The following is a 15,664-nucleotide window of genomic DNA, read 5'->3' on the forward strand; positions in this document are numbered from 1 at the left end:
GTAAATATGTACCTCCTCCTGAAAGTGATTCTAAAGATCAAAATCATTTTTTAGAATTTTATCAATTGCTCTAATACAGTCACATCATTTTTGCCTTTTCTCTTCTGTTCCATTTGCATTTCTTAATGTATTTTCTTTATTATTTTGTTTTAAAAGGGAGTGGCAGTGTCATAACTTTCTCCGCATTAGACTCATTAGGAATTTATTCCCAGTCTTGTCAATCATCTGAAATATGCCAGATCTGAAATCAACACAATTGAATTTGTACAGATCACTAAGTAATAAAGAACAAAGGGAAGGAAATAATCAGATAAGAAAAAATCTGAGTATTCTTTGAAGAAGCAACCCTCCCAGATAAATGACTGGATTTTTTAAAAAGCCCTCATCTCTGAAATGCACAATCTGTCCAGCTAGTTGAAACAAAGAAGAGAAAAACTGCCTGGTGGTTCTTTGCAAGCACTTGAAGATATATACTTTACAAAGTAAATATACTAGCATATTGATCACCTCATTACACAACTACTCTATGACTTAAGCACCACTTTCCCTGAGCTTTTTCCAAATGACATTTTGACATGTCAGTTAAGTCTTTTGGTTAAGTTCAAATCAGATTTTTCAAATGGTCCTGGCCGCATTTGTCTGCTAGGAGTTTTAAACTAAACTCTACTTAAACCACAAAATTGTGATTCTGTGCCTGATCATTTTTGTTGTTTCATTTTTTTTTTCCAGAAGGTGATTGTAATAACTTGTACAAGATACAACATAAGATAAATAATATAACAGAGGTTTTATACTCCATATTATTTGACAGTTTGCCAAACATGCAACTCTGCTATCAAAACTACATACACAGTTGATTCAGTTTGTAACTTTCCTGGGCAAAGGGTAGGGGGAAGCAATAGGCTACATTTTTTAAAGCCAAAAACTCATCAGAGCAAAGAAATATCAATCTAAAGAAAATTTGGGAGATTCTGCAAGCCTTGTTTGGAGAAATTGGTGTATGACTAGAGCAGGTTGATTACTTAAAAGGGCTACAGTTACCCAGGTTCAGCTGTAGGAGTGTGACTCTGCAGCTCTTCACATGAAGAGCTGAATCTAGTTTAACTCGGCAACCATGCATTGTTCAACAGAGTGAGGAGGAAGTGATGATGTGCCAGTCTGAACCAAGACCTCAGATGGCCTTGAACACTTTCACTCATTTCCTAGAAAACCTTACACCAACTTAGGAAAGAGCCCATCAGTCAGGCTGGAGGATTAGAGATAATAGGAAGGAAAGCTAAGGAGCTTTGGCAAACCCCAAGAAGCAGAGCTACCCAGTAGGTTCACAGCTGATCACAATGCTTAAGAAACCAGAATCATGAAAGTTTCTCAACTGATCTCAACCTAAGTTACCAATCCAAAGAATTATGAGCTAAATATGTGGTTGAACTTTGAAGTTATTAAGCTTTCAAGTGGTTTTTTTATGAATAATTAGTTTACAGAGTATACATGTAAGTGTGGAAGAGACTGCCAGTCATCACTTTACACTTTTGGTGTAAGAACTCTGATTTTTAGTGGGAAGCTTATCACTAATAAAAGCCTACTTTTCTAATCCTCCATTGCATCTATGGGTAACCATTTGAATAAGTTTCAGTCAATACGATATAAAAACAAAAATTGTAAAAAACGCTCATGAAATCTACTTTAAGAAACATTTAAGCCTTATGTTCCACAACTGCTCTTTCTGTTTCCCAGAATATGATTTTGATAGCTTGAATTTAAGTAGTCATCTGGCTATGAAATATCCCTGATGATGGAAATAATGTACGAAGGAAGAAAATAGAAGCTTAGATTCCTTATTTTATAGAAGACACCATACCAGCCCATCAATATCAATTATAGACTTCTTTTCATAAAAAATAAGTTTAATTTATAGTTTGATTAAGCCATTAAATGTCTTTCTATTAAGCAAATAATCTCAATCATATTGTATTAATTATTCTTATCCAGTATATATATATAGAGAGAGAGAATACTTGTAAATCAATAATTATAGACAAACAAAGCATAGAAAAATTGGCAAAGCCTTCTAAAGACAATGTATAGAAAATAAAAATCAAATGGCTAGTATATACATAAAAGGTATTTCACATTACTGGATTTCACAGAAATAAAAAAAAAGCAACAAGAGAACATTATCTTTCTGGTGAATTTTTTTTTTTAGGTCTGGTAATGTCAAGGATTGTTGAGACTGTAGAACAAAAAAATCCTTACATATTTCTGAAGGAATTGAAAGACTACTTTCTTTAGCAATTTGACAATATCTAATGAAATTGAAAATGTCCATTTCCCTCAGTCCCCACAATTCCACTTCCAGTAATATATGCCTATTAAATATTTTTACATATCTGGAACCAATATTTTATTTTCTAAACATGTTTATCAAACAAAAGGACCTAGAATTCCCTGGAGAAGTGGCCGATTTCAAGACTGGGGCAGAAAAAACACACAATGATCCTAGTGTAACTTGTGACAGCAGAAAGTAAAAAAGTCACTTTTAAAAAAGATAAAGATGCTTTTGAAAAATACAAACTTAAGCAGAGATACTGATCTGAAAGAGCTCCAAATCTGCAACAATTTAAACAGCACAGAGCAGCAATAATATTTGATTTGGACTCATGCAACAGAATAAATATCCAATATTCATGAATCAATACTAACATAAGTAAATAATTGTAAAAAACCAAGGATAAAGGACTTCTATTTCTCTCAGAAGAATTTCAATTGATAAGTATACAAGTAATGAGGGAAATAGAAAACTATGACTGGGAAACCACAGTAATGTACTGATATGTGCTAAGGGTGAGAGTTTCAGGAGAAATAAGATGTTTATATATTGTGAAAGACTCTTTGAAAAGAAATCTATTAATTACCAGGGGGATATTACAACTTTACACTTGAGACACTTGGCAGATACCACCTTTAAACAAGTAATCAAGATACCATAACTAGTAAAGCGACAAATTATTGACAGCATAAGCCTCCTGATATAAGGCACTGAGAAAAGGGGGAAAGTGTTCACTGGTATCCTTGCCAGTGGTGCAGTGTTTTACTCTAATCATGAATAAATCTCAGAAAATTCCTAACTGTAGGACATTGTACTGAATCCCTGGGAAGTAAACTGAAAATGTTTCAAGATTATGAAAGGCAAGGAAAAAGTGAGGAATTGTACCAGATTAAAAACTAAGGCAACATGAAAATAAAATAGAATAAGTGATTCTGGATGGAATCCTGGAAAAGAGAAAGTACATTAGTGGAGAAAGGACCATAGAAATTTGAAGAGATTCTAGAAGACACTCTCACACCACACACAAAAATAAACTCAAAATGGCTTAAGGACTTAAATATAAGGCAAGACACCATCAAACTCCTGGAAGAGAACATAGGCAAAACATTCTCTGACATCAACCTTACAAACGTTTTCTCAAGTCAGTCTCCCAAAACAACAGAAATAACAGCAAAAATAAACCAATGCGACCTAATCAAACTGATGACCATTTGCACAGCAAAGGAAATAAAAAAAAAAACCAAAAAGACAATGGGAGAAAATAGTGTCAAATGATGCAACTGACAAGGGCTTCATCTGTAAAATATACGAACAACTTCTACAATTCAACAGCAAAAAAGCCAACAACCCAATGGAAAAAAGGACAAAAGACCTGAATAGACATTTCTCCAAAGATCTACCAGATGGCCAACAAGCACCTGAAAAAATGCTCAACATCCCTGATTATTAGAGAAATGTAAATCAAAACTACCATGAGATACCACTTCACACCAGTCAGAATGGCCATCATTAATAAGTCCACAAATAACAAATGCTGGAGGTGGTGTGGAGAAAAGAGAACCCTTCTGTGCTGTTAGTGGGAATGTAAGCTGGTACAACCACTATGGAGATCAGTATGGAGGTACCTTAGAAGTCTATGCATAGAACTACCATACAACCCAGCAATGCCGCTTTTGGGCGTATATCTGGACAAGACTTTCCTGAAAAAAGACACATGCACCTGCATGTTCATTGCAGTACTATTCACAATAGCCAAGACATGGAAACAACCCAAATGTCATCGACAGACAATTGGATTAGGAAGATGTTGGTACATATACAAAACGGAATACAACTCAGCCATAAGAAAGAACAAAATAATGCCATTTGCAGCAACATAGATGGAACTAGAGACTCCCATCCTGAGTGAAGTAAGTCAGAAAGAGAAAGACAAATACCATATGATATCACTCATATCTGGAATCTAATATAGGGTACAAATGAACCTTTCCACAGAAAAGGAAATTATGGACTTGGAGAAAAGGCTTGTGGTTGCCAAGTTGGGTGGGGAGGGTGTGGGATGGATGGGGAGCTTGGAGTTAATAGATGTAGACTATTGCCTTTGGAGTGGGTTAGCAATGAGATCCTGCTGTGTAGCACTGGGAACTCTGTCTAGTCACTTTTGGTGAAGCATGATAATGTGAGAAAAAAGAACGTATACATGTATGTGTAACTGGGTCATGTATAGTAGAAAAAAATAATAATGTGTTGGGGAAATAAAAAAGAAAGGAAAGAAAGGAAGAAAGAAACTTGAAGATATTCCGTGGTTTGTTATGTGTGATAATGTCAATTTGTTTGTTTTGAAACTCATACTATGGTTAAGTAAAATATTAAGACCAGCTGAGTGAAAGTTGTATAGAAACATTCAACCATTTTTTTTGCAGATTTGAAGTTATTTCAAATAAAATATTAAAATTATTTTCACAATTAAATAATAACATAAACATGAGATTGTCCATTAAGGCAGTGGTTGTTATCATAAAAACTCAAATAATCATCTATGAAAATTATTTTAGTTACATGTTCACATGATAACATACAGTAATTAAACCAAATTAATTTTACCACATATATCAGTATAATGTGAATGAATCTCTAAAGTTAATTTTAAAGCTGAATTTTAAAATACCTTCATGTTATTTAAAGATTGAAAGTATGCTCCCCAAATGCCACACAGATATCACATTATCTATGGATAGATATATACAAAAAATAGTAGTCGATCATATGCAGGGGAAGTATGAACATCAACTTCTCATTGTTTTTACATCTGGGTAGAAATAGAGGGATAGACATAAGGCTAAAAACCTATCTTTAAATATTTATTTTTAAATTAAAAATAACTGAAACAACTATTTCAAAATGTTGGGACTTGCTGGGTTCTGTGTGGAAGGTACACAGGTACTGCTCCAAATTTTTCTGTACATCCAAAAATGTCAAAAAAGAAATACAAAGTATAAGATTAAAATGATAGTAAAGAACTCAGAAAATGAAATAGTACTGTGAAAGATAGCTGTCATGAGTGCCTAAATTCAGCTCATGGCATAGAGAGTACAAAGGTAGATTATATAAAAGCAGTAAGACTTGGTAACATTACATCTCTGTATAAAGCATTAATGTAAAATTATTCTGAGTTTTCAAATCTAAGAGTTTGAGTGTGCTGGTAGATCACATTGAATGACAAGGAGTGCAAATGTGACTTTACAGAGTTGAATGCAGTAAGAAGAGATAAAAATATCTATCAAGAAGTTTGAAACATCAAGTTCCTGCCGTGGTGCACTGGGATTAGTGGCATCTTGCAAACCCTGGGTCTGCAGGTTCCATCCCTGGCCCAGACAGTGGGTTATGGAACTGGCATAGCCACCTACTGCAGCTCTGATTTGATCCCTGGCCTGGGAACTCCATGTTCCATGGGGTGATTAAAAAAAAAAAAAAAAAAGAAAGAAAAGAAAAAGAAAGAAAGTTTGAAGCATAAAATTAGACCTCATGGAAGAGATAATGAATGGACTGGAGGGGGGGAAATCAATACTATAGTTGTCTGCAGAGCAGAGAGAGAGAAAGAAAAACGTGAGAACAAAAGAAAAGAAGCAGCAAGGAAATGAAGGAGCACAGGAATACAGAGATGAATAAGAGAACCTGAATCCAAAGTATTGAAGAAATTTCATTGAAGGGAACATTTTTCAAGTAAGAAGGATAGCAGTGCTAAAAATCTGAAAAAGAACAAAAAGTGTGATGGAAGAAAGAATAGGTTTTTTACGAAGGTAACTGTTTGGGTATGGTTTACATATAAATATTTATTTCTTGTTTATGAACGTCCACTTAGTAGCAAGTCTTGAGAGAATAAAATACTGTCGATAGAAATTAAAGAAGACCTAAGTCAGTTTGAAATATTCATTTTTATAGACAGGAAGCTAGGAAGCTTTAATATTAAGATGGCAGTCTTCTCCATTCATCTACATATTCAATGCAGTTCTCCACGTTCTTATTTACAGAATTTGATAAGATAATCTTGAAATTCACATAGAAATGTAAGGGATCCAGACTAGTGAAAAGCTCTGGAAAAGGAAGAGCAAAATTGATGATTTAAACTTCCTATTTTCAAAACCTACTACAAAGTTATCGTAATGAAGACCCTGCAGTACTGACATGAGAAAACTTAAAAATTTGGGTATATGTATCGTTCTGATAATGAACTCATTGCTGAGCTAATGTAAATTTTCTGCAAAGCAACCAATAAATGTCGTGTAATAAATAAAATTTCTAAAGAGACCTTTTTAAAGGTTTCAAAAGAAGTGAATATTACATTAAAAAAAAACAGCAAGAATACAAACATAATGACAAGCACAGAGATAGGAAACATTAAATATTTTCTATTAGTGGTAGTAAATAGATAACAAAATGTTCAGTGTTTAATGAATTTATCTCTTGCTTATCTACTGATGAGAACCCCTCATCAGTATAAATACTATTTCCTTGGGAAGCTATTAGAGATAAACTGTGACATAAAAGATGAATAAAACAAGAGAATAGAGCTGTCATGAGAAGATATAATTTCTTTAAATTTCATTTGAATTTAGAGTAGTAATTGAATTTATCAAGCATTCTAAAATGTGTAAGAAAAGGATATACAGAAACAAACACCATATTAGGAATGTTATTCAATGCCTATGAAAACTTAAAATTGAATTTTAACTTTGAAGGTCATTATAGGAAAACATGAGGAATGATTTGCTAGAGATTTTTAAAATAAGTATGCTGATAATGCTATTGATTCCGTTGCCCTCATGTGATTAATAAAGACAGCAATGTCTCCTGCCGTGTAGTTCTCCCCAAGTATTTTGTTGAGCTAACTTGCAATTTTTCAATGAAAGAAGAAATATTTTTTTGCCTCTTTTTTTCCCAGAAGAGAGAGGGAAACTTCATATGTTTCATTTCTTCATGTGTCTTCATGTGGTGTAGAAAGAGCAGAAAATTAAAACTATAAAACTGTAAGGGAGTTCCCTTGTACAATGGGTTAAGGATCCAACATTGTCATTGAATAAGCTTGGGTCACAGCTGTGGTGCAGGTTCTATCCCTGGGCTGGGAACTTTCACATCCATGAACCTGGCCCCCCCAAAATAAAACAAAATAAAACTATAAAACTGCAACATTCTTTACTTAGTTATATTCCTTCCTTCTCTGTATTATATACAAATAACCCTGTTTCCTAGATCGGAGTGTCTGCATTTTGCATTTGTATTTTCGATCTTTAGTGTAGATAGAGGTTTCCCTACCATTCTCCTACAAGTGCTATCCTGTAATTTTCTTCCTAATGAGAGGAACAAAGTCAATAATTTATTAATCTGCCAAAGCATCTATTATTTTAAACAAAGCTAATCATTTTCACCATCTTGAGTAGGATAATTCCATCCTTAAACTATTTTTCTGTATTTCCAACATCACATATAGATCCATGGGCTAGTATGATTTCCATGAGATTTCTTGTATTTCGTGGTTTTCCTGAGACTCTAACCTCATACATTCCCTTTATATTACAGACTATGAATTATAGGATTTTCCAGCTAAAAAAATAGTAATCTTTTGTTATTTTCATATTGCCATGTCAAACATGTCCAATATTTATGTTACCAATATTTAATGTTCTGCTATAGCCAGAACATTAAAAAATAACTTCTATAATTTATTTTATTAATTATTTCATACTACAATGGACAAAAAATCTCCCAGTATTTCTTGTGTTTTTATTTATGCATTGCTTGTTACCTTCTGCTGGTTCTCTTGTTCCAGTTATCCTTTTTGACCCAGTGGCAATTTAAATCTATTATCTGTTTTATCTGTTGGTTTCATATTTTAAAGCAGGGTCAAAAACCTTTTTCCATTGAAGGTCAGATAAATATTTCAGGCTTTGTGGACAATGTGATCTCTGTCAAAATTAGTCAACTCTTCTGCATGCATGTCACCATAGACATAATGAAACGGAAGAGTGTTGTGGTGATCCAAGAAAACTAAAAACAAACAACAACAAGAAAAATAAAGGCTGATTTGGGTGTGGAGGCAGTAGTTTCCTGTTTTAAATCATATAAATGTAGTCTGTCATCCAGTATTTCAGCCTTCTGTGTCATTTTTGGAATGTGTTTAGCTACAAATAAGGAACTGTCCACACCATCTCTTGAAAATTCTAAATTCAAAAGGTTTTTCTTCATGTAAGGTAAAGTCTAGAAGATGCTGATCAGTAGGACTGCACAAGCTAAAAATTTCATTGCTAATGCAAATCTCTTGATCTGCTTTGTAGATCATAGCATTGGTGTTTGGCACTTGTGATCACCAGATGGATCCTGTAGCTCAAGGCTTCCTTTCTATGTAGGGAGAAGGTGCGTCCTTTCTATATAGGGAGAAGGACATAGGGGAAAAAAATGCTTCTCTAGCTGAATGTGCCCTCTTTTTAAAGTGCTTATCAGAATCTGTATGCACAGCAAAGGAAACCCTAAACAACACAAAAAGACAACACACAGAATGGGAGAAAATCTTTGCAAGTGAATCCACTGACAAGGGATTAATCTCCAAAATTTATAAACAACTTCTACAGCTCCATACCAAAAAAACAAACAACCCCATCAAAAAATGGACGGAAGATCTAAACAGACTGTTCTCCAAAAAAGACATACAGATTGCCGAGAAACACATGAAAAGATGTTCAGCGTCACTCATTATTAGAGAAATGCAAATCAAAACTTCGATGGGGGTACCACCTTACACCAGCCAGAATGGCCGTCATCCAAAAGTCTACAAACAATAAGTGCTGGAGAGGGTGTAGAGAAAAAGGAACCCTAGTACACTATTGGTGGGATTGTAAATTGGTGCAACCACTGTGGAAAGCAGGATGGAGATTCCTCAGAAAACTAAACATAGAGCTACCATTTGACCAGCAATCCCACTCCTGGGCATCTATCCAGAGAAAACCACAACTCGCAAAGACACATGTACTCCAATGTTCATTGCAGTACTATTTACAATAGCCAAAACATGGAAACACCCTAAATGTCCATCGACAGAGGAGTCGATCCAGAAGATGTGGTACATATACACAATGGAATATTACTCAGCCATTAAAAAGAATGAAATACCAGCATTTTTAGCAACATGGATGGACCTAGAAACTATCATGCTAAGTGAAGTCAGCCATACAATGAGACACCAACATCAAATGCTTTCACTGACATGTGGAATCTGAAGAAAGGACAGACGGAACTTCTTTGCAGAACAGATGCTGACTCACAGACATTGAAAAACTTATGGTCTCTGGAGGAGACAGTTTGGGGGGTGGGGGATGTGCTTGGGCTGTGGGATGGAAATCCTGTGAAATCAGATTGTTATGATCATTATACAACTACAGATGTGATAAATTCATTTGAGTAATAAAAAAATGAAAAAAAAAGAATCTGTAATTAGCAATTTCTGTGTGCATTTCATTGGGAAGAACTTAATCACACAGCACCTATAATAACCAAAAAGAAAAAAAAAGAAAAATTTAGTTTACTTCTTTTTGTTAAATTAATTTCTTGAATCTTTATTTCTCATAATAAAAAGGAGAAAAGTAGATATGCAGCTAGTGGTGAGTGTCACTCTTCAATTCCAAAGAAAGTAACTGTCTCTTCCAGGTCAGTTTACCATCTTTTGTCTTTCTCTCACATTCCCACTGTTTCTAATTAGACGTAAACTTCAAAACCACTTTTTCTTAAACTAGCCTAATTTCCAGTCTGATTATATGTGGTATTTAGAGAGAGGATTTTTCAGTATTGCCTTTTCACGTCACTTCTTATCTTTTGAATTTGTATTTTCAGTATTTTTATTTTCTTTACTCGAAGACAAACATGAAATTTCCTCCTATTTTCAAAGGGAGATATTTCCTTTGTGTTTCAACTACTTACTGATAACATAATCTACCTAAAATTATTGGTCCACCTTCTGAGCCACCAAAATCCACTAACACATGCAATATTGATACAAAGAGCAATCCAGACCCTCTTGATGTCATATACTGGGCACAGAGAGGATAGAAGACTTTATGGTTTCATTCTTTATCCTAAATATGAATCAAAGCTAACAAAGAGAAACAGAATTTGAGGTAATCAATTAAATCTTTCTATTCATTTAAGTACTGTCTATCTGAAAGCCCTTCTAACTGTTAAATTTTGGTTTTTAACCCTGCTAGAAGTTTTTTTTTTTTTTGGGGGGGGGACAATTTAATTTTACCCTCTACTATTTGATAAAAGATTAGGTAAAATTGGAGAGGGGACCAATTAAGCAGACTAGGCAGCACAGACCAACACAGGGCTAATCACTAGGAAACAGCTCAGATGGCTTCTTGCTGTCTATCTAAAATATTTTTAAATGTTTTTAAAATAAGATTTTATTTATATTTTTCAGGAGATTATATGTTCACTTGATTCTCAATTCAAAAGGTACAATGAATGGTATTAGTTAATTCTCAATTCAAAAGGTATAAAAGGTATTTGCTCTAAAATACCAGCCATTCATTCCTATTTTTTCATTATTCAGTTCTCCTTTATGGAAACAAAACATACCATTATGCTGTTAGTATGTTTTTTAACACTATTAGATGTATATGTATAATTTTTCCCACCTTTGTTTCTAAAAAAATATGGCTTACTCTTGACACTCTTCTACACTGTGGGTTTGTGTTTGTTTTATTTTTCACTTAAACACATACACCCAAGTTGGTTCTTTATTTATTCATGAGTAGTTTCCTTGCTTTCTAAATAGCACATTGTGTAATTTACATGACTTATTTAACTTGTCCCATAGATTATTATTTAGAGCATTTCCAAACTTTGTGGTAACTAAAACATATTTATTAATATATATAATGCCACACAAGAGGAAATATGTTTTCAGGCTAAATTTCTAGGAATGAAATTTCCAGGTAAAAGAAATTTTCATTTGCAAGTTTCATATATCCTACCAGTTTTTTTATTTTTTAATATAGAGAATTTACCTGTTTATTCTCTTAAATACAGTAACTATATTTGTTTCTCATGTACAGGGGCAGAAGCTCAGAAGCCTCCTCCACACTGCCCTTGTACATGATTAGACCACAGTGAGAGGTTGAGCAGTGAGGACACTAGTCTTCTGTCCTTTTAATCTTAGATGAGGCAGAAAACTGCATGAGTGTTATTTGCAGATTCCAGCACTAAAAATTGTCAGTTTATTTAAAAGGGCCAGATTCTCATTTAATAAACACATAGAAGAGGGCTAGAAGTTGGTATTTTTATGAGCCCTGAATTTTAATAGACATTAACTCAGCTGCCAAGTAAGGATAAATGAATGTCATGGTCTGACAACTAAGATTCACAATTCTCTGAGGGCTACAGCAAATAAAGTGGTAGAGATGGTTAAAGGAAAAAGAGTAATTTTCAATATTTATTAAAATAAGGAGACGCACAATCCTTTCCTTGTAGACTGAATCTTCATAGGAGAGAATATTTCATTAGCAGGCAGGAAAAACCACATTGTACATCTCCTATTGTACGTCTGTTGTACATCTCCATCAGAGCTCTTGGATGATCATGTGCATTGTCAATGAGCAGTCATATTTTGAAAGGAATATTTTGTTCTGAGTGGTAGGTCTTAACCATGGGCTTAAAATATTCAGTAAACCACATTGTAAACAGACGCACTGTCATCCAGGCTTTGTGGTTCCATTTACAGAATAGAGCACAGGCAGAGCCAACTGAGCATAATTCTTAAGGGCTCTAGGACTTTTTGAATGGTAAATGAGCATGGACTTTGACTTAAAGTCACCACCTGCATTAACAAGAGTCAGCATGTTCTTTGAAGCTTTGAAGCCAGACATTGACTTCTCTCTAATTATGAAAGTGCTAGATGACATCTTCTTCCAGTTGAAGGCTGTTTGCCTACACTGAAGGCTATTATTCAGTAGAGGCACCTTCAGTAAGTATCTCAGCTATGTCTTCTGGATAACTTGTTGCAGCTTTTACATCAGCACTTGCTACTTCACTTGGCCCTTTTAACATTATGGAAAAAGCTTCTTTCCCTAAAACTCATGAACCAGTCTCTGCTAGCTTCAGACTTATTTTCAGCACTTTCTCATTTCCTTCATTGAAGAGAGTTAGGGCCTCACTGTGGCGTAGGCTTTGACTTATGGGAATGCTGTGGCTGCTTTGATCTTCTTTTCAGCCACTAAAAATTTCTCCGTATCAGCAGTAAGGCAGTTTCACTTTATTATCATTTGTGTGTTCACTAGAGTAGCACTTTTAATTCCCTTCAAGAACTTTTCCTTTGCACTCACAACTTGACCGTGGAGCAAGCAGCATAGCTTACTTTTTATTTAAAGTGAGAGACAAGTGAATCTTCCTTTCACTTAAACTCTTAGAGGCCAGTGTAGGGTTATTCACTGACCTCATTTCAAAACTGTTGTGTCTCAGGAAATAGGGAGGCCCCAAGAAAGGGAGAGAAATGGGGGAACAGCCTGTCAGTGGAGCAGTCAAAACACACACATTTATTGATTAAATTGTCTAATATGGGCATGGTTCGTGATTTCCAAAAACAATTATAAGAGTAACATCAAAGGTCACTGATCACAGACCACCATAACAAATATAATTAATGAAAAGTTAGAAATATAATAGAAGCAACAAACTGTGACACAGATGCTAAGTAAGCAAATTCTTTTGGGAAAATGGTGCAAATAGATTTGCTCAAGGGAGAGTTGCCACAACCCTTCAATTTATGAAAAACCCAGAATGTCTATGAAGAGCAATAAAGCAAATTAAATTGAAGTATGCCTGTAATGACAGCGCTTGCCTTTTCAGACAGGAATTGGCTAGAAGTGGGCATGGGAAGCTTTTCGAGGTGATGGCTACTTCTTTATCCTATTTTAAGTATTGCTTACATGAATATATATAATTTATCAGAACCTGTTTGTACAATATCTGTGCTCTTCATCATATGTATTTATACTTCAATGAGATAGAGACAAAGAAAGAGAGAGGCAGAGAGGGACTCTTCTGCCCCTTGCCATAGTTTTTATTGTTTTGTGAGTGTGTGTTATGTGGGACACTATTATTGCTACCATGAAAGGAGTGAGCTAACACCCTGAGGAGTTAGGAAAATTAATACATAAACAAATGAAAGGAACATGGACCTTTGTTGACATTATTTTGTTACTTAGCCAACTGAAACTGAAAAATTGTAAAACTCTTTAGTATGTGAAATTTCTCCATGGTATAAGTCATTTTGAGTTGGGTTTTCATCCCCTTAGAATTGAATTTATCCTAACTGGTACAAGTTTAAAAACCATGATGGGATGTATATGTGTATTAATAAATAATATATCTATCTAGCCACTGTTGCCATAAATGTAAAATGAACCACATAAATATGAAAATATTTGTTTTAGTTTGTGGACTAGAACTCAATACGGCTTAAGATTCCAGAGCCAGACTTTTTTTTTTTTTTTTTTTTTTGCTTCTATGCCAAGAATGCAACTACCAAGCATAATTATTCTGATGTCTATAACTAGGTATAAAGAATATATGGAGGGGGATATACTGGGAGTTTGGGATGGAAACGCTATAAAATTGGGTTGTGATGATCACTGTACAACTATAAATGTAATAAAATTCCTTGAGTAACAAAAAAAGAATATATGGATAACTATTGTCGGTAATATCTCTGAACCATCTTTCTGACGTTGGGTATTTAAGGAACTGGAAGCTCAAAGTAGAACATAAAAACTTTCCAAAACAAATGCTCTATGTAGATACAGAGCACACTGGATAGTGTTTCCAGATACCTCTGAAAAGGTAGGGCATTACAAAAGGGCACCATCTGTTTTCTCTTTTCGGTTTCTAAGCATATTTGAAAAAGTGTTTGATGACAAAATGTGCTCCTTGAAAATAAATAAATAAATACTAGAAGAAAACATAATTTGAAGCAAAATATAATAGGTAATCTTTCTCTCAAACTAGTGCCAAGAGCACAGGATTTGGGATCAGAGTGTGGAGGCTTGAGTTGGTACTGTTTCACTTGTTAGGTGAGGAAACAATAGCAAAACAGATGAGATAAATGAACTAGATTCCCTATACTGCAAATGCATAAAACATTTTAAAATAATAACATCTGGAACCGATGCTAAATCTTCACGTGAGCAGAATTTTAAATGCTGTTTTGTATAACATTCCATATATCTTGCTTCAAAATATTGTGATGTTTTGATATTAACAAAAATGTTGAAATAGGTTAAATCAAGAGAAAGCAGATGGGACAGTGTGGCAAATTGACCCATTAATGTTCTAAAACTCATAAAGCATATTTATGTTTTTTTGTGAATATTGATATACCTTATGACTTTACCTATGATGATTTATCATAGGAATATGGAAAAGAATGTAAGACTATGCTCATGTCCATAGCTATGGACAAAACTTAAAAGACTGTTGTTTTTACCTCCAAAATTCCACGCACACCACAAATGTCAGGCATGCTTTCTTCTTAGGAAATTTACATTGAATGTTCCCACCACCGAAAATTAAAATCCCACTTTCCAACTAGACCAATTACCTTCCATAAACAGCTTTGCTCTTTTTCTTCTTTTTACCTTCTAATGTTCTATATGATTTACAGTCTTTCAATGTTTATTATTAATGTTGTATTTCTCATACTGGAATTCAAGCTGTATGAAGGCAGAAGAGCTTTGTCTGTTTTGTTGCCTGGATTATCCCAAACAGCTTAAACAGTACCTGACACATATTTTTCCTTAACAAAAACTTAACAAATGTTGAATAAATAAAAAACAGGTATATTACTAAATATATTTTTAATGTATGTATAAATGACACAATATATTCAGGAGAAAATTTAATAATGGTGAATTTATATTAAGATAGATATTAAGAAGTAAAAGATAGTGTTCTAAATCTGGATATTGCAACATGAAATGTTGCACCTCCTGGTTTGCATGCTTTTATATACATGCGAAAATAAACATGGGTGTTCACTACGTGCTAGGTCAACTTGCCATAGTTAAGGAAGACACTCTTGGCTAGAAAAGTGAGGTCAAGATCTGGACCTCAGCTTCAGTATTTATGACTATCCCCACTACTTAAATCCCTTCGCCACTCTGGGCCTCCTAGCATTTGGCAGAGTACCTGGCAAGAGGTATGTTCTTTGAGTGAATGTTTTAATATGTGAATGTTCCTTCTTCTAAAATTGAAGACAGAAGGAGTTCCCATCGTGGTGCAGTGGTTAACAAATCC

The sequence above is a fragment of the Phacochoerus africanus genome, chromosome 10 (assembly GCF_016906955.1).
Source record: "Phacochoerus africanus isolate WHEZ1 chromosome 10, ROS_Pafr_v1, whole genome shotgun sequence".
Lineage (NCBI taxonomy): Eukaryota > Metazoa > Chordata > Mammalia > Artiodactyla > Suidae > Phacochoerus > Phacochoerus africanus.